The 26,184-nt window shown below is 31.5% G+C and overlaps 1 long non-coding RNA gene across 2 annotated transcripts; it reads right to left on the bottom strand.

Moving 5' to 3' along the window:
* On the bottom strand, positions 1 to 25,441 carry LOC131634308 (uncharacterized). 2 transcript variants are annotated; one of them, XR_009293519.1, is made up of 5 exons: positions 24,712 to 25,441; positions 24,362 to 24,603; positions 24,043 to 24,262; positions 23,764 to 23,930; positions 1 to 3,005 (listed from the first exon to the last, which is right to left on the bottom strand). It is a non-coding gene; the product is annotated as an uncharacterized LOC131634308 (long non-coding RNA). The 2 variants fall into 2 exon arrangements; XR_009293518.1 differs by lacking the exon at positions 1 to 3,005 and having other exon boundaries at positions 14,303 to 23,930; positions 24,712 to 25,433.
* Between the last annotated feature and the right edge of the window lie 743 nt (positions 25,442 to 26,184).

The following is a 26,184-nucleotide window of genomic DNA, read 5'->3' as shown; positions in this document are numbered from 1 at the left end:
TATGATTTTTTTGATTATTCACAAAATAGATATATTAAATGACAAGTGTGTAAAAAATGAAATTAAAATGAATTAATTTGATAGGTTAAATAATTGTTTAAAGTTGTAAAGAAATCAAATGGAAAAAGTGATAAAAAATATTGTTTTGTCACTACCAAGGCTTGAACCCACGCTCCCATGGTCACCACACAAAACAAAGCCAACTGAGCTACACGCTCAGTGTGACTAAAGAGGGATTCCAATTGGTTATATATAAAACACGCGCGTTAAAGTGAAAAATAAAAACAAAAGGTCTGAGGGGGGGATCGAACCCCAGACCTAAGGCATGAGAAAGTGAGAGGCGCTTGTAACCAAGTGAGCTGAACGTTTTAGTCGTTCAAAACACGCTTCCAATTGATTATATTTTAAACTTGCTTCTGGGAATTCAAAAAAAACGCGCGCAAAGCAACTTCATCTTCAACCTCACGATTTCAATTTCTGGAAATCCTATCTCCCTCAATTCTCAACTAAATTCAAAGATGTAAAGATGGATTTTGCTCGTTTTTGGACGAGGATCATGATGGTATCCTTTAATTTCATTTATTCTAAGTGTAACATAAAATTCGCAAGCATGAACACTAAGAACCCTAAAACTGAAATTAAACATGAAATACTATATATGCATGATTTGATGCAATTGGTTGAGGGCTAATGATCTATGAAGGTGCAGAAACCAACTCGTAACTTCATTTTAAATTTATCATGCGTGAATCATAGAGTTTGAAGCTTTTGAAACTTACCTGAAAAATGAAGATTTGGCTCTGATCAAAGTGTGTTGCAGAGTTGTTGCAACGATCCAGATAGCTTCAGTGATCCTCCTGGAAGGTGTTGAGATGCTTAACTTGGACTGAAAGTGCCCAGAACCTCTTGCTCGACCCCAACTGCAACAGCTCCAAGTGAGAGGTGAAGATGATGATTCCTCACGTACAGAAGTGTTTCAGAGGTTTGGATCACCTCTAAATGACTCCCCTAAGGTGTTTGAATACTTAATTCCAAAGGAAGAGCTCTGGTTTGAAGAATCCGAGTCTTCTTGCCAAAGAACCTTTGAAAAGCTTAAGTATGAAGAAAGAAGAGAGAAAGCAAGAATTCTGTTGCTTTGGTGTGTTTTTTGAATGAGAAAGACCCCTCTATTTATAGGCAAATGGTTCAGAGCAGTTGAACATAGCAAGCTTGCTTAGTGAAGTGAGTTTGGTTTCTTAGCCATGAAGAAATTTTGAAAATATCCCAAATGCAATGATGCATTTTCGGGCTAGCTTCCCCAACCATTGATCTTGTATGATCTTAGGGAACATTTCTGATGCAGAGGAGAGTTCTAATTGGCTTAGAGCAAGATTCCTTGATGATTCACCATTTGCCATAAATTCAAAAATGCATTCATTACATAATCACATGCCTTTGTTTTTGGGAATCTTCTTCAATCCTTATGCAATGATGGAAATTGATGTATGGCATGCTTGCAGATGTATTAGAGGTCGTGTAGCATCACTTAGTGAAGCTAATTGCACAAAATTGCAAAGTTCCAATTTGTACATGACCTATAATTTCAACTTATGAGGCCAACTTTGGACAAGCATAACTCCTTGCTCAAAATTAATTTGAAGAAGGTTGAGCACAATTTGGAAAGCCCTAAACATCTACTTCAAATCATTAGTTTGGGGTTTCTTCAGAATCATTTGGGAAAATTGTGAAAAATGAGCTCAAAGTTGGATGAAAACTAGGTTAAAACACTTAGAAAAATTTCTAAGTTTTATAACCTAAAGCTTGAAAATTCCAAATCTCTTAAATGGTTGATCTTTTGAAAAAAGTTCATATGTAAGATGTTGTTTTATTTTGCAAGATCTACAACTTTCATGTTGGAAGTTTTTTGAGTTGTGTAGGTGAAATTTTGAGTTCCCACAATGCCCTCAAAAACCCTAATTCCCGACTTTTTGCTCCTTGATGATTCTTCTTGAATTTCTTTGGTCAAATGACTTTAATATCCATATATTGATGATATTGATCTTTGAAAGTCATGGTTTGACCAAAAATCTTAAAAGTCAAAGGTGATCCCATACAGTTGACTTTTTCCAGATAAAGTGAGATTTTGGACTTTTGTGTGGAATTAAGATCTTCTCCTCAAATGAGTGATGTAAATGGGTTATATTGAGGTAGTAGAGGTTCTTGAATCATGTCTTGAGTTTTGGATCCATGCCCTGATTAAAAGTCAACTATCCAGATGAATTAGGTTAAAAACCCTAATTGTCGACCAGATGAAATTGGTGACTGTGGATCTTGAATTGAGGTGTGATGTCCAGTGGATCTTATTGTATGGATCACTTGAAGATGATTGAAGTCTTTAATAGATGTCTTGGAGCTTTTTAGGGTTTCCCAAAGGTGATCCCTGATTTCAGTCCTTGATAGGCTCAAAAACCCTAGTCTGGTGACCTGAGTAAACCTGTACTCAGATGACTGGGTGTCTAATCAATCATAGGTGAATATAAAAGTGAAGCTTTTGAGTCCTATGATTGTGTTAGAGACCAATCCTTCTATTGATTGATCCTTTGCCTGAGTTTTCTTGTCTTTGAACATCCTTGATTAAATGCCAGATGAAGAAGTGACTGCTCTGGGTACTTGCTTTGACCTGATGAAAATCCTGAAGATATGTCATCTCAGGGAGGTCAAAAATTAGGGTATGACACAAACAACACTAAAGCCTAGAAACAACACACACATGGTACACTTGTGATTTACAACACTCAATCATGAACATTCAAGATTTGATTCAAAACCTAGGTTTTTCTATAAAAACCCCAAAAGCAAAACTTATGATTTTCATCCATAATTCAAAAGCTATAAGTTTCTAACTAGAACCCACCTCGATTACGAGTCGTTGATGACAAAGATGAGTCGATTTGGCGGAGAAGTGAGGAAGATCCAAGCTTTTCCTCTTTTCTCCTCTTGCTCTTCCTTCTCTCTACTTCTTCTCTCTAATTTTGCATTTTGTTGTAGAATGAAGAAGAAAAGCAAAAAGGAAGGAATATAAGAAAAAAAGTCTTAAGTTAATACTACTAACTTAAATGTCCAAAAGTATCTCTAATGCACCAATTAATAAAACCTCAGTGTCAGCTAATAGCATTAGAGCATATTATTAAATACGGGGTATTACAATGTTAGTCGACTTTTTTGGAGAAGGGAATGAAATTCTAGAAATTTCATCTAATAGTCCATGTTTTTAAAGAAGGGATAGAAATTTAAAAACTTCCATATGATAGTCCACATATTTGGAGAAGGGAAAGAAATGTAATAAATTCCATATGATAGTCGATGTTTTTGTAGAAGGAAAATAAATTCAAGAAATTGCATATGATAGGCAACTTTTTTAGAGAAGGGAAAGAAATTCCAAAAATTGCATATGATAGTCCATGTATTTGGAGAAGAAAAAGAAATTCAAGAAATTTCATATGATAGTCCACGTCTATGGAGAATGGAAAGGAATTTCTGAAGTTGCATATGTCAGTCCACTTTTTTGGAGAAGGGAAAGAAATTCCATATGATAGTCCATGTTTTTGGAGAAGAAAAAGAAATTCCAGAAATTTCATATGATAGTCCACTTCTATGGATAAGGGTAAGGAATTCCTGAAATTGTATATGTTAGTCCACTTTTTTGGAGAAGGGAAAGAAATTCTAGAAATTTCATCTGATAGTCCACGTTTTTAAAGAAGGGATAGAAATTTAAAAACTTCCATATGATAGTCCACATATTTGGAGAAGGGAAAGAAATTTAATAAATTCCATATGATAGTCCATGTTTTTGTAGAAGGTAAATAAATTCAAGAAATTGCATATGATAGGCAACCTTTTTAGAAAAGGGAAAGAAATTCCAAAAATTGCATATGAGAGTCCATGTATTTGGAGAAGAAAAAGAAATTCCAGAAATTTCATATGATAGTCCACGTCTATAGGGAAGGGAAAGGAATTTCTGATATTGCATATGTCAGTCCACTTTTTTGGAGAAGGGAAAGAAATTCCAGAAATTACATATGATAGTCCACGTTTTTAGAGAAGGGATAGAAATTTCACAATTGCTTATGATAGTCCACGTTTTTGGAGAAGGGAAAAAAAATTCCATAAATTCCATATGATAGTCCACGTTTTTGGATAAGGAAAATAAATTCAAGAAATTGCATATGTTAGACCATGTTTTTAGAGAAGGAAAAGAAATTTTATAAGTTGCATATGATAGTCAATGTTTTTGGAGAAGAAAAAGAAATTCCATATATTTCATATGATAGTCCATGTTTATAAAGAAGGTAAAGGAATTCTAGAAATTGCATATGTTAGTTCACCTTTTTGGAATAGGGAAAGAAATTCCGTAAATTGCATATAATAGTCCACGTTTTTAGAGAAGGGATTGGAATTTCATAAATTGCTTATGATAGTCCACATTTTTGGAGAAGGGAAGAAAATCCAGAAATTCCATATGATATTCCATGTTTTTGGAGAAGGAAAAGAAATTTAAGAAATTGCATATGATAGACCACGTTTTTAGAGAAGGGAAAGAAATTCCATAAGTTGCAAATGATAGTCAAGATTTTTGGAGAAGAAAAAGAAACTCCAGATATTTCATATGATAGTCCACGTTTATAGAGAAAGGAAAGGAATTCTAGAAATTGCATATGTTAGTCCACTTTTTTGGAGTAGGGAAAGAAATTCTAGAAATTGCATATGAGTGTCCACGTTTTTAGAGAAGGTATTGGAATTTCATAAATTGCTTATGATAGTCCACATTTTTGGAGAAGGAGAATAAAATCCAGAAATTCCATATGATAGTCCACGTTTTTTGAGAAGGAAAAAATTTAGGAAATTGCATATGATAGACCATGTTTTTGGAGAAGGCAAAGAAATTCCATAAATTGCATATGATAGTCCATGTTTTTGGAGAAGAAAAAGAAATTCCAGAAATTTCATATGATAGTCCACTTCTATGGATAAGGGTAAGGAATTCCTAAAATTGTATATGTTAGTCCACTTTTCTGGAGAAGGGAAAGAAATTCTAGAAATTTCATCTGATAGTCCACGTTTTTAAAGAAGGGATAGAAATTTAAAAACTTCCATATGATAGTCCACATATTTGGAGAAGGGAAAGAAGTTTAATAAATTCCATATGATAGTCGATGTTTTTGTAGAAGGAAAATAAATTCAAGAAATTGCATATGATAGGCAACTTTTTTAGAAAAGGGAAAGAAATTCCAAAAATTGCATATGAGAGTCCATGTATTTGGAGAAGAAAAAGAAATTCCAGAAATTTCATATGATAGTCCACGTCTATAGGGAAGGGAAAGGAATTTCTGATATTGCATATGTCAGTCCACTTTTTTGGAGAAGGGAAAGAAATTCCAGAAATTACATATGATAGTCCACGTTTTTAGAGAAGGGATAGAAATTTCACAATTGCTTATGATAGTCCACGTTTTTGGAGAAGGGAAAAAAAATTCCATAAATTCCATATGATAGTCCACGTTTTTGGAGAAGGAAAATAAATTCAAGAAATTGCATATGTTAGACCACGTTTTTAGAGAAGGAAAAGAAATTTTATAAGTTGCATATGATAGTCAATGTTTTTGGAGAAGAAAAAGAAATTCCATATATTTCATATGATAGTCCATGTTTATAAAGAAGGTAAAGGAATTCTAGAAATTGCATATGTTAGTTCACCTTTTTGGAATAGGGAAAGAAATTCCGTAAATTGCATATAATAGTCCACGTTTTTAGAGAAGGGATTGGAATTTCATAAATTGCTTATGATAGTCCACATTTTTGGAGAAGGGAAGAAAATCCAGAAATTCCATATGATATTCCATGTTTTTGGAGAAGGAAAAGAAATTTAAGAAATTGCATATGATAGACCACGTTTTTAGAGAAGGGAAAGAAATTCCATAAGTTGCAAATGATAGTCAAGATTTTTGGAGAAGAAAAAGAAACTCCAGATATTTCATATGATAGTCCACGTTTATAGAGAAAGGAAAGGAATTCTAGAAATTGCATATGTTAGTCCACTTTTTTGGAGTAGGGAAAGAAATTCTAGAAATTGCATATGAGTGTCCACGTTTTTAGAGAAGGTATTGGAATTTCATAAATTGCTTATGATAGTCCACATTTTTGGAGAAGGAGAATAAAATCCAGAAATTCCATATGATAGTCCACGTTTTTTGAGAAGGAAAAAATTTAGGAAATTGCATATGATAGACCATGTTTTTGGAGAAGGCAAAGAAATTCCATAAATTGCATATGATAGTCCATGTTTTTGGAGAAGAAAAAGAAATTCCAGAAATTTCATATGATAGTCCACTTCTATGGATAAGGGTAAGGAATTCCTAAAATTGTATATGTTAGTCCACTTTTCTGGAGAAGGGAAAGAAATTCTAGAAATTTCATCTGATAGTCCACGTTTTTAAAGAAGGGATAGAAATTTAAAAACTTCCATATGATAGTCCACATATTTGGAGAAGGGAAAGAAGTTTAATAAATTCCATATGATAGTCGATGTTTTTGTAGAAGGAAAATAAATTCAAGAAATTGCATATGATAGGCAACTTTTTTAGAAAAGGGAAAGAAATTCCAAAAATTGCATATGAGAGTCCATGTATTTGGAGAAGAAAAAGAAATTCCAGAAATTTCATATGATAGTCCACGTCTATGGGGAAGGGAAAGGAATTCCTGAAATTGCATATGTTAGTCCATTTTTTTGGAGAAGGGAAAGAAATTCCGGAAATTACATATGATAGTCCAAGTTTTTAGAGAAGGGATAGAAATTTCATTATTGCTTATGATAGTCCACGTTTTTGGAGAAGGGAAAGAAATTCCAGAAATTCCATATGATAGTCCACGTTTTTGGAGAAGGAAAAGAAATTCAAGAAATTGCATATGATAGACCACGTTTTTAGAGAAGGGAAAGAAAGTCCATATTATGCATATGATAGTCAATGTTTTGGAGAAGAAATAGAAATTCCAGATATTTCATATGATAGTCCACGTCTATAAAGAAGGTAGAGGAATTCTAGAAATTGCATATGTTAGTCCACTATATTGAAATAGGGAAAGAAATTCCTTAAATTGCATATGATAGGCCACATTTTTAGAGAAGGGATTGGAATTTCAGAAATTGCTTATGAAAGTCCATATTTTTGGAGAAGAGGAAGAAAATCCAGAAATTCCATATGATAGTTCACGTCTTTGGAGAAGGAAAACAAATTTAAGAAATTGCATATGATAGACCACGTTTTTAGAGAAGGGAAAGAAATTCCATAAACTGTATAAGATAGTCCATGTATTTGGAGAAGAAAAAGAAATTTCATAAATTTCCTATGATAGTCCACTTCTATATAGAAGGGAAAGGAATTCTAGAATTTGCATATGTTAGTCCACTCTTTTGGAGAAGGGAAAGAAATTCCAGAAATTGTATATGATAGTCAACGTTTTTAGAGAAGGTGTTGAAATTTCCGAAATTCCTTACAATAATCCACATTTTTGGAGAAGGGCAAGAAATTCCATATGATAGTCCACGTTTTTTGAGAAGGAAATGATATTAAAGAAATTGCATATGATTGACCATGTTTTTAGAGAAGGCAAAGATATTCCATAAATTGCATATAATAGTCCATATTTTTGGAGAAGAAAAAGAAATTCCAGAAATTTCATATGATAGTCCACGTCTATGTAGAAGGGAAAGGAATTCCAAAAATTGCATATGTTAGTCCACTTTTTTGGAGAAGGGAAGGAAATTCCAAAAATTGCATATAATAGTCCACGTTTTTAAAGGAGGGATAGAAATTTAAATAATTCCACATGATAGGCCACATTTTTAAAGAAGGGATCGAAATTTCAAAAATTCTATATGATAGTCCATGTGTTTGGAGAAGGAAAAGAAATTCAAGAAATTGCATATGATAAACCACATTTCATATGATAGTCCACATCTATGGAGAAAGGAAAGGAATTCCTGAAATTGCATATGATAGTCCATGTTTTTAGAAAAGGGATAGAAATTTCAGAATTGCTTATGATAGTCCACATTATTGGAGAAGGGAAAGAAATTCCATAAATTCCATATGATTGTCCACGTTTCTGTAGAAGGAAAAGAAATTCAATAAATTGCATATGATAGACCACGTTTTTAGAGAAGAGAAAGAAATTCCATAAATTGGATATGATTGTCCATGTTTTTGGAGAAGAGAAAGAAATTCCAGAAATTTCATATGATAGTTCACGTCTATAAAGAAGGGAAAAGAATTCTAGAAATTGCATATGTTAGTCCATTCTTTTGGAGAAGGTAAATAAATTCCAGATATTGCATACGATACTCCACGTTTTTAGATATGGGATTGAAATTTCCGAAATTCCTTATAATAGTCCATATTTTATGAGAAGTGAAAGAAGTTCCAGGAATTCCATATGATAATCCACGTTTTTGGAGAGGGAAAAGAAATACAAGAAATTGCATATGATAGACCATGTTGTTAGAAAAGGGAAAGAAATTCCATAAATTCCATATGATAGTCCATGTTTTTAGAGAAGAAAAAGAAATTCCAGAAATTTTATATGTGAGTCCTCGTCTGTAGAGAAGGGAATGGAATTCTAGAAATTGCATATGTTAGTCCTACTTTTTGGAGTAGGGAAATAAATTCTAGAAATTGCATATAATAGTCAACATTTTTAGAGAAGGGATTGGAGTTTCAGAAATTGCTTATGATAGTCCATATTTTTGGAGAAGGGGAACAAAATCGAAAAATTCCATATGATAGTCCATATTTTTGGAGATGGAAAAGAAATTTAAGAAAGTACATATCATAGACCATGTTTTTAGAGAAGGGAAAGAAATTTCATTAGTTGCATATGATAGTCAATGATTTTGGAGAAGAAAAAAAAATCCAAATATTTCATATGATAGTCCACGTTTATAGAGAAGGGAAATGAATTCTAGAAATTGCATATGTTAGTCCACTTTTTTGGAGTAGGGAAAGAATTTCCAAAAATTGCATATGATTGTCCACGTTTTTAGAGAAGGGATTGGAATTTCAGAAATTGCTTATGATAGTCCACATTTTTGGAGAAGGAGAAGAAAATCCATAAATTTCATATGATAGTCCACATTTTTGGAAAAGGAAAAAAATTTAGGAAATTGCATATGATAGACCATGTTTTTAGAGAAGGGAAAGAAATTTCATAAATTGGATATGATTGTCCATGTTTTTGAAGTAGAGAAAGAAATTCTAGAAATTCCATATGATAGTCCACGTCTATGGAGAAGGGAAAGGAATTCCTGAAATTGTATATGTTAGTCCACTTTTTTGGAGAAAGGAGAGAAATTCCGGAAATTGCATATGATAGTCCACGTTTTTAGAAAAAGGATAGAAATTTCAGAATTGCTTATGATTGTCCACATTTTTGGAGAAGGGAAAGAAATTCCAGAATTTCCATATGATAGACCACGTTTTTCAAGAAGGAAAAGAGATTCAAGAAATTGCATATGATAGACCACGTTTTTAGAGAAGGGAAAGAAATTCCATAAGTTGCATATGATAGTCAATGTTTTTGGAGAAGAAATAAAAATTCCAGATATTTCTTATGATAGTCCACGTCTATAAAGAAGGTAAAGGAATTCTAGAAATTGCATATGTTAGTCCACTTTATTGGAATAGGGAAAGAAATTCCAGAAATTGCATATGATAGGCCACATTTTTAGAGAAAGGATAGGAATTTCAGAAATTGCTTATGAAAGTCCACATTTTTGGAGAAGGGGAAGAAAATCCAGAAATTCCATATGATCGTCCACGTCTTTGGAGAAGGAAAAGAAATTTAAGAAATTTCTTATGACAGACCACGTTTTTTGAGAAGGGAAAGAAATTCCATAATCTGCATATCATAGTCCATGTATTTGGAGAAGAAATTGAAATTTCATAAATTTCATATGATAGTCCAAGTCTATATAGAATGGAAAGGAATTCTAGAAATTGCATATGTTAGTCGACTCTTTTGGAGAAGGGAAAGAAATTCCCGAAATTGTATATGATAGTGTAAGTTTTTAGAGAAGGGATTGAAATTTCCGAAATTCCTTACGATAATACACATTTTTGAAGAAGGGCAGGAAATTCCAGAAATTCCATATGATAGTCCACGTTTTTGGCGAAGGAAAAGATATTCAAGAAATTGCATATGATTGACCATGTTTTAGAGAAGGCAAAGAAATTCCATAAATTACATATGATAGTCCATATTTTTGGAGAAGAAAAAGAAATTCCAGAAATTTCATACGATAGTCCACGTCTATGGAGAAGGGAAAGGAATTCCAAAAATTGCATATGTTAGTCCACTTTTTTAGAGAAGGGAAAGAAATTCCAGAAATTGCATATGATAGTCTACGTTTTTAAAGAAGGGATAGAAATTTAAATAATTCCATATGATAGGCCACATTATTGGAAAAGGGTTCGAAATTTCAAAAATTCTATATTATAGTCCATGTTTTTGGAGATGGAAAAGAAATTCAAGAAATTGCATATGATAAACCACGTTTTTAGAAAGAAATTCCATAAATTGGATATGATTGTCCATGTTTTTGGAGAAGAGAAAGAAATTCCAGAAATTTCATATGATAGTCCACGTTTATAGAGAAGGGAAAATAATTCTAGAAATTGCATATGTTAGTCCACTCTTTTGGAGAAGGGAAAGAAATTCCAGAAATTGCATACAATACTCCACGTTTTTAGATATGGGATTGAAATTTCCGAAATTCCTTATTATAGTCCACATTTTTGGAGAAGGGAAAGAAATTCCAAGAATTCCATATGATAATCCTCGTTTTTTGAGAGGGAAAAGAAATTCAAGAAATTTCATATGATAGACCATGTTTTTAGAAAAGGGAAAGAAATTCCATAAATTCCATATGATAGTCCATGTTTTTGGAGAAGAAAAAGAAATTCCTGAAATTTTATATGGTAGTCCACGTCTGTAGAGAAGGGAAGGGAATTCTAGAAATTGCATATGTTAGTCCACCTTTTTGGAGTAGGGAAAGAAATTCAAGAAATTGCATATAATAGTCCACGTTTTTAGAGAAGGGGTTGGAGTTGCAGAAATTGCTTATGATAGTCCACATTTTTGGAGCAGGGGAAGAAAATCCAGAAATTCCATATGATTCTCCATGTTTTTGGAGAAGGAAAAGAAATTTAATAAATTGTATATGATAGACCGTGTTTTTAGAGAAGGGAAAGAAATTCCATAAGTTGCATATGATAGTCCATATATTTGGAGAAGAAAAAGAAATTCCAGAAATTTCATACGATAGTCCACTTCTATGGAGAAGGGAGAGGAATTTCAAAAATTGCATATGTTAGTCCTCTTATTTGGAGAAGGGAAAGAGATTCCCGAAATTGCATATGATAGCTCACGTTTTTAAAGAAGGGATAGAAACTTAATTAATACCATATGATAGGCCACATTATTGAAGAAGGGATCGAAATTTCAAAAATTCTATATGATAGTCCATGTTTTTGGAGAAGGATAAGAAATTCAAGAAATTGCATATGATAAACAACCTTTTTAGAGAAGGGAAAGAAATTCCATAAACTGCATATGGTAGTCCATGTTTTTAGGAAAGGGGTAGAAATTTCATAATTGCTTATGATAATCCATATTTTTGGAAAAGGGAAAGAAATTCCATAAATTCCATATGATAGTCCATATTTTTGGAGAAGGAAAAGAAATTCAAGAAATTGCATATGATAGACCACATTTTTAGAGAAGGGAAAGAAATTCCATAAATTGGATATGATTGTCCATGTTTTTGTAGAAGAGAAAGAAATTCCATAAATTTCATACGATATTCACGTCTATAGAGAAGGGAAAAGAAATTTTAGAAATTGCATATAATAGTCCACGTTTTTAGAGAAGGTATTGGAGTTGCAGAAATTGCTAGTGATAGTCCACATTTTTGGAGAAGGGGAAGAAAATCCACAAATTTCAAATGATAGTCCATGTTTTTGGAGAAGCAAAATAAATTTAAGAAATTGCATATGATAGACCATGTTTTTAGAGAAGGGAAAGAAATTCCATAAGTTGCATATGATAGTCAATGTTTTTTGAGAAGAAAAAGAAATTCCAAATATTTCATATGATAGTCAACGTTTATAGAGAAGGGAAAGAAATTCTAGAAATTGTATATGTTAGTCCACTTTTTTGGTGTAGGGAAAAAAATTCCAGAAATTGCATATGATTGTTCACGTTTTTAGAGAAGGGATTGGAATTTCAGAAATTGCTTAAGATAGTCCACATTTTTGGAGAAGGAGAAGAAAATCCATAAATTCTATATGATAGTCCACGTTTTTGGAGAAGGAAAAAAATTTAGGAAATTGCATATGATAGACCACGTTTTTTGAGAAGGGAAAGAAATTCCATAAATTGGATATGATTGTCCATGTTTTTGGAGTAGAGACAGAAATTCCAGAAATTTCATATGATAGTCCACATTTATAGAGAAAGGAAAAGAATTCTAGAAATTGCATATGTTAGTCCACTCTTTTGGAGAAGGGAAAGAAATTCCAGAAATTGCATATGATACTCCACGTTTTTAGATATGGGATTGAAATTTTCGAAATTCCTTATGATAATCCACATTTTTGGAGAAGGGAAAGAAATTCAAGAAATTCCATATGATAATCCACGTTTTTGAAGAAGGAAAAGAAATTCAAGAAATTGCATATGATAGACCATAAAGAAATTCCAAAAATTTAATATGTTAGTTCACCTTTTTGTAGTAGGGAAAGAAATTCCAGAAATTGCATATAATAGTCCACGCTTTTAGAGAATGGATTGGAATTTCTGAAATTGCTTATGATAGTCCACATTTTTGGAGAAGGGGAAGAAAATCCAAAAATTCCATATGATAGTCCATGTTTTTAGAGAAGGAAAAAAATTTAAGAAATTGCATATGATAGACCACGTTTTTAGAGAAGGGAATGAAATTCCATAAATTGCATATGATAGTGCATGTTTTAGGAGAAGAAAAAGAAATTCCAGAAATTTCATATGATAGTCCATGTCTATAGAGAAGGGAAAGGAATTCTAGAAATTTCATATGTTAGTCCAATTTTTTCGAGAAGGGAAAGAAATTTCAGAAATTGCATATGATAGTCCACGTTTTTAGAGAAGGGGTTGAAATTTATGAAATTTCTTACGATAGTTCAAATTTTTGGAGAAGGGAAAGAAATTCCATATGATAGTTCACGTTTTTGGAGAAGAAAAATAATTTCAAGAAATTGCATATGATAGACCACGTTGTTAGAGAAGGGAAAGAAATTCCATAAATTGCATATGATAGTCTATGTTTTTGGAGAAGAAAAAGAAATTCAACATCATGAATGTCGAAAAGTATTACATTTCATATGGAAGTGCATCGACTACCAATGCACATTTGTTAGAAAAACAATAAAGATTGTATGACTACAAATTTCAAGAGAGTACTCAAACACTATGAATAAAAGGAGGACAATATTCCTTAGTTATCAATTATTGGTTTGGTTATTCTGATAGCACCAAATAATTGTATTTTTATTTATTTTTTTCATTTGAAATTTTATGGTTCATGAATTTATTAATTCCGACTATATAATGTTGGTAATAAAATCATATCAAAATTAATAATCTTTTAATTCGGTTGTCTTTTTCTCTTTTAATTTTAGATGTTTTGTCATAGCCTTCAACTTAGGCTAATCACATTTTATTTTAATCCTCACTATTTATCATATATATATATATATGGGTTAATGAACTTTTTCGTCCCTTTAAATATTTCAAATTTCGTTTTTAGTCCCTCCAAAATTTTCCTTCAAGAAATCGTCCCTTCAAAATTTTTCTTCCGAACTATTGGTCCCTAACATCAAATTTCGTAGCTAATCGGTGGCTAAAGTCGTGGCTAATCTCTAGCAAATTTGACGTTAGGGACCAATAATTTAGACGAAAAATTTTGAAGGGACGATTTCTTAAAGGAAAATTTTGGAGGGACTAAAAACGAAATCTGCAATATTTAGAGGGACCAAAAAGTTCATTAACCCTATATATATATATATATATATATATATATATATATATATATATATATATATATATATATATATATATATATATATATATATATATATATATATATATATATATATATATATATATATATATATATATATATATATATATATATATATATATATATATATATATATATATATGAAGAGCTTAAAGGGACGCTTGAATCTCATGAACAACGAGTGGCTGAAATAGCAGTAAGGAAGTCGAAGAGTGATGTAGCTTTGCAGTCTCAGTCGGCAAACAAAGGCAAAGGAAGTTGGAATGGAAATAAAGGTAGAGGTGGCCACAACAATTCAATTGGTTGAAGTCAGCAAGAAGGAAGGTGGTCGAATCATAGAAAATCCTCATACCAAAGCAACCAAAGAGGTGGTGCTGCAGGTAAAGGAAGAGGTGGTGGTTGAAAGCCTGACAAGAGTCACATTCAGTGTTTAAATTGTCAGAAGTATGGTCACTATTCTACAAAGTGTCCAGAAAAGAATAAGGATCAAGAAAGTTATACAAAGTTTGCAAAACAAGAAGAAGAATAAGAGATGATGTTGATGGTCACAACAAAAGATGAAGATAAATTCAAGGATCAATGGTACTTGGATTCAGGATGCTCATCACACATGTCTGGAAGGAAAGATTGGTTTGTCAACATAAAGCCCTCAATGAACAACATGGTGAAATTCCCAAATGACAATACTTTAGCAGGTGAAGGTATTGGAGACGTTCTAATTATGAGGAAAGATGGAAAAAGGTCAGTAATTTCCAATGTATTGTACATACCAGGCATGAAGAGCAACTTGCTCAGCATTGGGCAGTTAGTCGAAAAGAACTACAAAGTATCGATCGAAGACAAGATTATGAGAGTCTTCGATGCAGGTGGAAGGTTAATCTTGAAGGCTCTTATGTCTCAAAATAGAACCTTCAAGATCGAACTCGATGTGATGGAGCACAAGTGCCTTTCGACTGCAACTAGCAGAGATGAATGGATGTGGCACTATCGACTAAGTCATCTCAACTTCAAAGACATCAGAGACTTGAAAAGAAAGAATATGGTTTTAGGACTGCCAAAAATCAACATTCCAAACGAGGTATGTGAGGATTGTGTGCAGGCGAAGCAGCACAAGAAAAGCTTCAGCAAGAATGCAGGAAGTAAGTCGAAGGCTATTCTCGAAATCATATACTATGACGTATATGGTCCTATCCAGGTGGATTTGAATAGAGGTAACAAATACTTTGTTACATTCAAAGATGATTTCAGTCGAAAACTGTGGACTTACCTAATCAAGAAGAAAAGTGAAGTGATTGAGGTATTTGTCAAGTTTAAATCGATGGTCGAAAGACAAAGTGGGCGAAAGCTCAAGGTTTTGAGAACTGATGGTGGTGGAGAATATGTGTCGAAAGACTTCGACATATTATGTGAGAAAGAAGGGACTGTGCATGAGGTGGTGCCACCCTACACTCCACAGCAGAATGGAACTGCGGAAAGGGAGAATCGAACCATCATGAATATGGTGAGAAGTATGTTGAAAGGCAAGCATTTACCAAAAGAGTTTTGGGGTGAAGCTGTGTCGACCGCAAAATATATTCTAAAAAGGTGTCCGAAGAAGAAGCTAGAAGGAATTACTCCAAAAGAATGTTGGTATGGTGTGAATCCTAGCTTGAGTCATTTGAAAGTATTTGGATCTATAGCACATAGACATGTGCCAGATCAGTTGAGAAGAAAACTTGATGACAAGTCGAGTCAGATGATCCTAATAGGATATCATTCGACTGGAGGTTACAAATTGTTCGATCCAGTGAATAAGAGAGTGGTGATTAGTAGGAACATGATCATAGATGAGCTTAAAGAGTGGGATTGGACTGAAAATGTCAAAAAAAATCAGTGGGAGTCTTACTCGAAGAACCATAAACTCTAGTCGAAAGAGAAGTTCGACAAGAGGAGGTTAGAGATTAACCATATACAAGCAGACCTCAGAGAACAAGACACATGCCTGCAAGGTTGTAAGATTGTGTGATTACATCAGATGATGTGGTCAATGATGAAGGTGAGCTAGTACATTATGCTTTCTACACAAATATCAAACCTGTTAATGCAACTGAGACATTGAAGGATTTGAAGTGGGTAAAAGCTATGAATGAAGAAGTGAAGTCCATCGAAGACAGCAATACTTGGTCACTTGTAGAATTGCCTCAAGGCAAAAAGGCAATTAATGTCAAGTGGGTATACAAAGTGAAGATAAATCCCAAAGGGGAAATAACTCGACATAAAGCAAAGCCCGTGGCGAATGGATTTCTTCATAAGGAAGGAATCGACATCGATGAAGTTTTTTCACTTGTTTCAAGGATCGAAACAATCAAGTTGGTTGTTGGTCTAGCAGAAATAAACAGTTGGCTCATATGTCAGATGGACGTGAAGTGTGCATTCTTAAATGGACCCTTAGACGAAGAAGTCTATGTTGCACAACCAGTTGGGTTTGTGAAACATGGCGAAGAGAGAAAGGTGTACAGGCTTCATAAAGCCCTGTATGGATTGAAATAAGTTCCAAGAGCTTGGAATAAAAAGATCAACGGTTTCCTAAGGGATAAGGAATTTTTGAAGTGCACAACTGAACATGGAGTATATGTAAGAAGAAGCAAGAATGAATTGCGTATACTATGTCTCTATGTCGATGACTTGTTAATAATAGGTAGCTGCAAGAAAGAGATCGAAGACTTCAAAGGTGATATCAGCAAGGAATTCAAAATGTCAGATCTGGGCGATATTTCATATTTCCTTGGCATTGAATTCTACAAGAGTAGTAGAGGCTTGATGATGCATCAAAGAAGATATGCAAGTGAAATTTTCAAGAGATTTGAGATGGAAGAATGCAACTCGACTTCGACACCTGCAGAACCATGACTGCAACTGTTGAAAGATGTAGATGAATATGATGTCGACCCAACCTAGTATAGAGGACTTATTGGGTCATTAATATACCTTTGTCATACAAGGCCTGACTTAGCATACAGTGTGGGTATGGTAAGTAGATTCAGGCAAAAGCCAAAGGTATCACACCTAGCAGCGGCAAACAGGATACTAAGGTATCTAAAAGGAACTCTTGACTATGGCATTCTGTTTCCTGAATCTGATAAAGGAAAAAAATGCAAGTTAGTAGGATACACTGATTCGAGTTGGTTTAGTGATGCTGAGGATCGAAAATTCACAGTTGGTTATGTGTTCATGCTAGGTGGTGCACCAGTTGCTTGGAGTTCGAGAAAGGAACCAGTAGTGACATTATCATCATGCAAAGCAGAGTACATAGATGCTTCCCTTTGTGCATGTCAAGCAACATGGATGGTGAACTTGGTCGAAGAGATGACAGGTAAATATCATGGAGCAATTACCATGAAGATTGAAAACATGTCAGCAATCAACTTGACAAAGAACCCAATAGCACATGGTCAAAGCAAGCACATCGAAATGAGGTTCCATTATCTTTGAGAGCAGGTAGCAGATGGGAAGATAAGAATCAAATTGTAGATATCATGACGAAGGGAGTGCAAGTCGAAGTGTTCAGAAGACTTAGAATTGTGATGAACATATATAGATTAGACACAATAAATTAGGTGGTTGTTAAATTGTAATTTCTTGTGTCAAAAAGATTTGTTTTGTTTAGAAGTGTGGAAACAGTTTGTTACACACAGATTTGTTTTAGATCTAGATAGATTTAATTTAGATTTAAATTAGATTAGATTTGATTTAGTTCAAAAATAGGTATTTTGGGCTTTTATAGTTTTGGGTTTTTGCTTAGGAAGTAAGCTAACCTAAATCTATAAATAGGGAGTAACCCTCATTCTTTTGTAATCAAGTCAAAAAGGTTGTATTCACATAATTTGCAGTTACAATAAATAATAAAGTTTTTCACTATTTGTGGACAGAGAGTTACTCTGCAGAAACCCTAACCACTTTTCTTCTTTAAATTTCTTTTCTCTTTTCATTGTTATCGTGTGGTGATAACAATCTTGTTCATCAAAATTGATAAAAATTCATCATAGATTTTGGTGGATTTCCAACAAATGTGACTAATGGACTTTATGTGAATGATAATGTTGATGAAATCACAACTACAAAATTTAATATTCATTCCCTAAGATCAAATGTTTTTATTTATATCCATTATTTATATGTTCAACTTGTGCTTAACTATGTTGTCAAACTGATGATAAATTTTGCGTACAAATAGCTTTTTCATATTAACTATTTTTAATAGTAAATAAAATACTATGAATCTCTCTTTGATCAAAGGTTGAACACTTAATTTTAAAAAGAATAAATTCTATTGATTAGAAAGTTTTGTAAGATACTATTTAATGTGTTAAAAGGACAAACTTAGGGATTATTAGTTTAGTCTGCTTGTAGTTTGGATCCTCTGGATCAGCTTGTACCCAACTGTTTTTTTTTATATATAAATTCATTATTTGTTCAAAATAAAAAAAATAAAAAAGACAAACATAACACATTAATCTACTTAAGATACATTACTTTATTATAATAATTTAAAGATGTTTTCACAATTTTTCAAGCGTTAAAAGAGAGTAATTTATTTTAATTTACCATGAATTTTATACCTATAAATTAATCATATCATATTCTATTTATAACATGCAAAAAGAGAAAATATGGCTAAAACTCTCAAAATTGTTCATTTTATGATTTTATTTATTTATGTATTTTCTCTTGCAAGAAACATTTCCGGTAAGATGCTTTTCCATCCTTTTCAAATTTGATCATTACTTTTTACTTTGAACACAATTTTTTATCTTGTTTTTTTGACAATATTTTTAATTTCTTTTTTCATTACAGCAATAATTGAATGTAAATCAGATGCAGATTGTAAAAAAAAGTTGCCTAAAAGTTGGAAGTGCATTGACAACAAATGTACATTTGTTAATCCTGCACGAATAAGATTAGGGGTGTAATCGGATTGGTTTGGACTGATTTTTGGTAAAAAAAGGTCCGAACCAATAATATCTTCATCGGTTTGACTTGGTTCGGTTTTTAACATTTTTCAAAAATGGAACCGAACCAAACTAATCGGTTTGCTTCGGTTTGAGTTGGTTCATTGATCGATTTTTAATATTTTTTTGAAATATTATATTCATCAATGTATTTTTCAATATTGTATTTTTCGGTATATTTTATGCTATTATTTTTTAAAATAATACATTTCATGTCATTTATTTCATGCTCTAATTTTTCAAACAACTTACAAGTTGCACTTAATCCATATATGAAACAATGACATAGTTTCATTGCATAATGAAATAAATTCACTATAAAAGTTGAATCTTGACATCGGAATGTTGGAAATAGATTTTAAAGTTTAACAAATAGAACACAAAAAAACACACATCAATTAACATGTTTCCGCCTTAAATACACATTAAAAAACTATTTTGTAACAAGACTAGAAGGAATTTTGTTGAAGAAGAAATCAGAAAGGTAAAAACAAATATGAAAAGTAACGAAGAGAATTTGAACCCGAAGAAGGATATTATAACATATCATAGTAGCGATAGTGAGAGCAACATTTGAGGTAGTCAACTAGAGAAGTAGTTTTGTGAAAGTTGTGACTTATGATTTTTACTATTTATATGTTTTGGAGTTTAGTTCTAAATACGTGTTTTGCTTAAAGGAAGAAAGTGAAAACAAAGATGGAGAATGGTTGGAAAGGTACAAAATTTGAGCTTAATGAAGGGTGGAATAAAGGATTTAGAGCGTAATTATTTCCATTGGTTCGGTTCATCGGTTTGACGGTTCCTAAAAACTAAAACCGAGAACCGAACCAAATCACATTGGTTTTTATTAGTTTGGTTCGGTTTTAGAACCGAACCATAAACAATCGGTTTTATTTCGGTTTGGTTTGGTTTGATTGTCAGTTTAATTGGTTTTTTCTGATCCGCTTACACCCCTAAGTAAGACTACCAAAAGAGTAAACAAACATGCATTCTTACACAACTAATAACAAACCCGTGCGTTCGTACGGATTCCGGTCAAAACGCGTATTTGTTTCAGATATATATTTGCTAACAAAAAATATCTGATTACTTGTAAAAAATAATAATTGAATATATAATTAATAAAAAAAATATTTTGATCATTAACTTCCTTTCCCGTTAATAATCAATATTTTGATCAATAACTTCATATTCCCATGTATAAATACTATTTTTGTTTAGGTATCATTATCAAAAATATATGAATCAATAGTAAACTTTCGTATATAAAAATATTTAGATCAATAATATATATTTTTTCCCGTATACCATTTTTTTATCAAAAATATTTAGATTATAAATACCATTTTTTATATAAAAATATTTAGATCAATAATAAATTTTTTCCCATATACAAATATTATTTTTGTTTGAGTATCATTTACAAAAATATCTGAATCAATAGTAAATTTTCGTATATAAAAATATTTATATCAATAATAAATTTGTTCCAATATACCATTTTTTGATAAAAAATATTTAGATCGATAATATATTTTTTCCCGTATACAAATTTTATTTTTGTATACAAATTTTATTTTTCCAAATCTCCAAAAATATATCAACAGCATCATGAAGGCTAAATTTTATTAACATAATTTTTAAATTTTATTATTTATACAGAATCATTTTCATATTATGTTTTATAATATATTTTTAATTATATGTAACATTTCATATTTTAAAATAGAAAAATAAAATATAAAAATTAAAGACTAACTTAAATGCAAATTAACTATAATTTAAAAGTAAAAAGAACGAAAATGGAAACAAATTAAATGCCTATAATCAAATTATTTCGTGGATTTCCTTGTGTAATAATATTATTACATTAACTAATTGCTAAATATAGACAAATTAATAGACCGAAATTAATTATTTGTGGAATTTCCACCAGTTTAATTTTGAAATTTAAATAAAATAAAAAATAATAAAAGTTAATTATAAAAAAGGAAAAATAAAAAAAAATAGTAATATATATATATATATATATATATATATATATATATATATATATATATAATAATTAATATATTTTTAATAAATAAATGTAAATGTTCACCATAATTTTGTAGACATATAACTCATAAATAGTAGATCAAGTAATATTAAGTTGTTAAAAAATGTGAAATATTGATATTCTATTGAAAATAGTTAGAAAAAAATTAGGTGTAAAAAAAAAAATAAGGATAAAAGCTATGAGTACGAGAGTGCGTTTGATTTGCTAAAAATGAGGTATTGGGCAGGACAACTTTTTTTGTACCCTGTTTGCTGTAAAAATTAATCATGTTATTGGACAAAAATTATGGCAAGGAATTGGACAAAACCATAAATTCTTGTCCCCCACTAAACGATGGGACAATTTTTTGTCCCAAACACAAATTATAAAAAAAAATCAAAATATCCTTTTTTACTCTCCATCTCATTATTTAATATTTTAATTCATAAATATAATATTAACATTTTATATATGAATAAAAATATTATATAAAAATGATATTATTTTATTCGGTTCATCGACATATCAAACAAAATAGAGAAAAAATCTCTATTTATTATTTTTTTTCTCTTCTCGTTATTTAATATTTTGATTCATAAATATTAATATTTTTATTTTAATAAAAAAATATTTTATAAAAATTTATATTATTTTGTTTGCTGCATAAATATATTAAACAAAGTACAGTTAAAAAATTATTTCTTCATTTTTTTCATTATTTAATATTTTAATTCATAAATATTATATTTTATATATCAATAAATAATATTATAGTAAAAATTATATTATCTTCTCTTGTGCATAGACATATTAAATAAAATCGAGAAAAAAAATTTCAGTGCATTAATCATCAAACTGATTACAATAAAAAAAGTTGTCTTGTACTGTTATGTACTGCCTAATACTGTTATGTCCAACACTTTATATTTTGTAAATCAAACACACCCTGAATGAAAACTATTGATTTTATAATGTTGAGTCATTAAATAGCGAATAACTATAAGTATTCATTTTGTAAAAATATAGTATGTTTCTATTCAGTAGTGGCCGAAACTGTTCATCAAAACTAAAAATTTAGAAATTTTTGTTCTTCATGACATTTTTTTACATTTTTTGTTGTATAATCTCCCTTCTTTGTAATTATTATATATATATATATATATATATATATATATATATATATATATAATTCCAAGATATTGATCTTAAAGAGATGTACCACAGAAATTCCATTTTCCACGTTGATGGCATTATAGAGAATAAAGTTAAAAACTATAATTATGGTTTATCTTAAGTTGGAGTTTTTTATGCAAATTAAGTATTAGAATCAGTCCTCAAATATGGAATTCAATTGATTAAACGGTCTGCATACAAATCTGGAAAAAAATATTGTGATTCCAAACACAAAGTACCGATCTTCAAAATTGACTTCTCATCATTTATGGAGTGAAGAAGATTTTGTTCCAAGGATGATAGACATAATACCAATTTTCATGTGAGAGTCCTAATTTATGGTGGAGCCTTGGGTGAAGATAGTAAAGCAGTAATAGAAGGATATGTCGACTCTGATTATGCAGGTTGTATGGATTCCAGAAAATCTATTTCAGGATATGTTTTCACTATGTTTGGCACTGCAATTAGTTGGAAAGCAACACTTCAGAAGGTTGTTGCTCTATCAACCACTGAAGCGGAGTATATTGCCCTAACTGAAGCTGTGAAAGAAGCATTGTGGCTTGAAGGTTTTGCGAAGGAGCTAAAACTTCAAGGTCGAGGTATCACTGTTAAATGTGATAGTCAAAGTGCAATACACCTGTCAAAGAATTCAGCCTATCATGAGCGAACTAAGCACATTGATGTGAGGCTGCATTTCGTCAGAGGAGTAATCGAGCGTGGAGAAGTCCAAGTGCTGAAGGTTTCGACTGAAGACAATGCTGCTGATATGATCACCAAGACATTGCCGAGTTGCAAGTTTTTCCACTGTATGCAGTTGATAAAGCTGCATGAAGAAAGCTAGTCTGTTCCTTAACGTTGTAGAGTTAGGTCCAAGGTGGAGATTTGTGAGATATTGGATCGAACTCTAGTATTGTCGAAGGGTAGCTTCTTGGTTCGACAGTTCGACAGAGTTAAGCATGAAGTCGAAGGATTGTTCACATGTTGGTGTCGAAGTGTGCATGCTGTAGTCGAAGATGGGTCTAGCATGCAGATGTCGAAGATGCTAGAGTTGTTAGCATGTTAAATTAGGTTTTAGTGTTTAAACCCTAATTTGTTAAGTTAGCTTGTTTATTAAGTTGGCTTGTGTAATGGGCCTTGCTGAAAAAGCCCATTAGTTAGTATATTAGGTTTTATTATAAATAGCATACTAGTCTCTCATCATTGCTAAGCTGCAAATCCTAATTTGGGTGAGAGAGGTTATTTGTTATTCTTGTAAACTTGTAATCTTGTTTTAAGAGAAAGTGAAAGAATAGCAGTTATAACCAATTCTTGTGTTCTTATTCTCTTCCCTAATTCCCTATTATACTTTGTTATTGGTATCGTTTTTCACAACAATTCATATAGAAATTATATTTTAAAATAAAGGTGAAACATACCCAGCTGAAGCATAAAATGCTTTGCAGTTGCCTCCGGTACCCTTCTATGGCATTGAATGTACATAAAAAGATCTCCCTCTTTACAGTACTTTAACACAACATGTATCTCTCAGATTTCAATGTAATCAACAACCCGACACCGAACAACTTTCCAAATACGCATGTCACTGCATCAAAGCGAATTATAAAAATATTGTTACTTTAGCAAATTTGTAGAAAAGTAATTATGGAAAATCAACTTATTGATGAAAAATCACTCGATAATTTCAAATTTAGTACCTTGAAAGCAGAAACATAAATCAATATAGCTTAGGAACTTTCATCGAATATTTTGTAGGCAAGGTGTAACACTCTGTATTTTGAAATTATTATGTTAACAGAAACAACTCTCACAGTAACAACAACAAATAACACCACACAAACGAAACAGAAGCAAAAGAAAGAAGGAGAATCATAATCGAAATCAAAAGGGAAGAGGAGATCCATGTTCTATCGAAACCTACAACAACAACAACAAAAAATATCATCAACAACATAATCATCGGTGTATCATAGATCTAAGCTGAGATGGATAAAATGATAAAAATGAAAAGCGAACCTCGAAAATATGAGCAGTATTGGCGTCTTCTTCGTTGGAGGAAAGATGTGTTGGTCACAGCAAGAGTTTCAAAATCATGTGTCATTATTCATAGAAAATAAACCCTAAAATGAAGATTTTACATCTAAGAAGGTTTCATAATGTTGAAAACAAAACAAAACAAAACACTTAAGAAATATATTTTAAACACCACCGCGAAACTGCACACCACCGGAAATATAATCAGATTTATCATCTTCATCCTAAAACAACACAGTTCAGAAAATCAACACCGTAAGAAAATCCGTAATTAACAAAATATATAAACTCTAAAACTTTAAATCTTTAACATTTAACAATATTGAACATACCTTGAGGAAGAGACCTGAAACCCCTTTAGATGGTCACCTTCACTATCGCCGGAAAACGTTGTGTCATCCTGGCATGATTCCTGTAAACATTTATAACTATGAAAATCAGTAGCAAACTCTAACTCTTAACTTAATAGCAAATATACCAATGGAAATAATATAAAACCTAAATTAAAACACAGAAAACCAAAACCTAAATCACAAAACAAAAAATCGTCAACGATAACCATTTTGAAGAAGAATATAAAACACACAAAATATAAGAAGAAGGAAGAATAAGAATAAGAGATAGTGAGATTGTTGATAGCAGATCTGGATTTGTTTTTGAAATCATAAATCGATGTCGCATATTATCTCTTGTTTCGATTTGGTTTCAATAAGAAATAAAGGAAGAAGAAGAAGAAGAAGAAGAAGAAGAAGAAGAAGAAATATTAGAGGTAGAAGGAAGTAGAAGAGGAAGAATGATGCTATGCAAGAGAGAGAAGTAAAGAAATGAAGATGAGTGGGTGTATTTGAAGCATGGGGAAAAGAAGAGAGCATGAATTGATAAGTGAGTGTATTATGATTGGAAAGGGTGACTATGATGAGGTTAGAGAAAATTGTATTGGGAAGGTAAATGAAAGGTGTAATATAATATGATTTGGTTTGAAATGTTTAAACAGAAACCGTAGAAAGGAATAAAAAAGAAAGCTATTAGAAGATCACTTGATATTGAGGAAGCAAAGAAAGAAATTCATTTAGGTCATCCACATGGCAAGTTGTGGAACCAGAAGGACAAATATGATTTTCAAGAATATTGAATTTTCATATATGATAGGTATACCTTATGTGAAAATATTCCTTAGTTTCCAATTGGTTGTTGTATTAGCCCCCAATAAATGTATTTTTTTTCCTTTCAAAATTTAAGATTTTGTACTGTAAGATGTTGGTAATAAAATAAAATAAGGTACTCAATTTTTTTTATAATATATGTTAGTCATCCATCTCTTAATGATCATTAATATTTCTAATTACGATATATGATAGAGCTGCAAAATGGGTTGTATTACATGTTCATTCCTTGATAATTTTCTCTATTAGTGCGTGAGGTATTTGGGCTGAGAGAAGGAATGAGAGAGAATGAAAGACAATTGATAGAATTGTTATTATTTTTAAAATTAGATTAGGGCCTCTAGGTTGATTGAGCCGGCCCTGCATAAAACAACTACTATTTTTATCAAAAAGACCTAAAATATTATTAATCTATCATCAATGGTTGAAAGCTTAATTAAAAAAAAGAGTAAATTCTGATCATTAGAAAATTTTGTATGTTACTATTTAATGTATTAAAAGGACAAACATAACACATTAATCTATTTAAGATATACATTACTTGTCAAAAAAAGATATACATTACTTTATTATAATAATTTAAAGATGTTTTCACAACTTTTCAAGCGTTAAAAGAAAGTAATTTATTTTAATTTACCATGA

The sequence above is a fragment of the Vicia villosa genome, unplaced genomic scaffold (assembly GCF_029867415.1).
Source record: "Vicia villosa cultivar HV-30 ecotype Madison, WI unplaced genomic scaffold, Vvil1.0 ctg.001280F_1_1, whole genome shotgun sequence".
In the NCBI taxonomy this organism is placed as follows: domain Eukaryota; kingdom Viridiplantae; phylum Streptophyta; class Magnoliopsida; order Fabales; family Fabaceae; genus Vicia; species Vicia villosa.
Note: the sequence above shows the minus strand (reverse complement) of the source record. Positions and strands in the feature narration are given on the sequence as shown.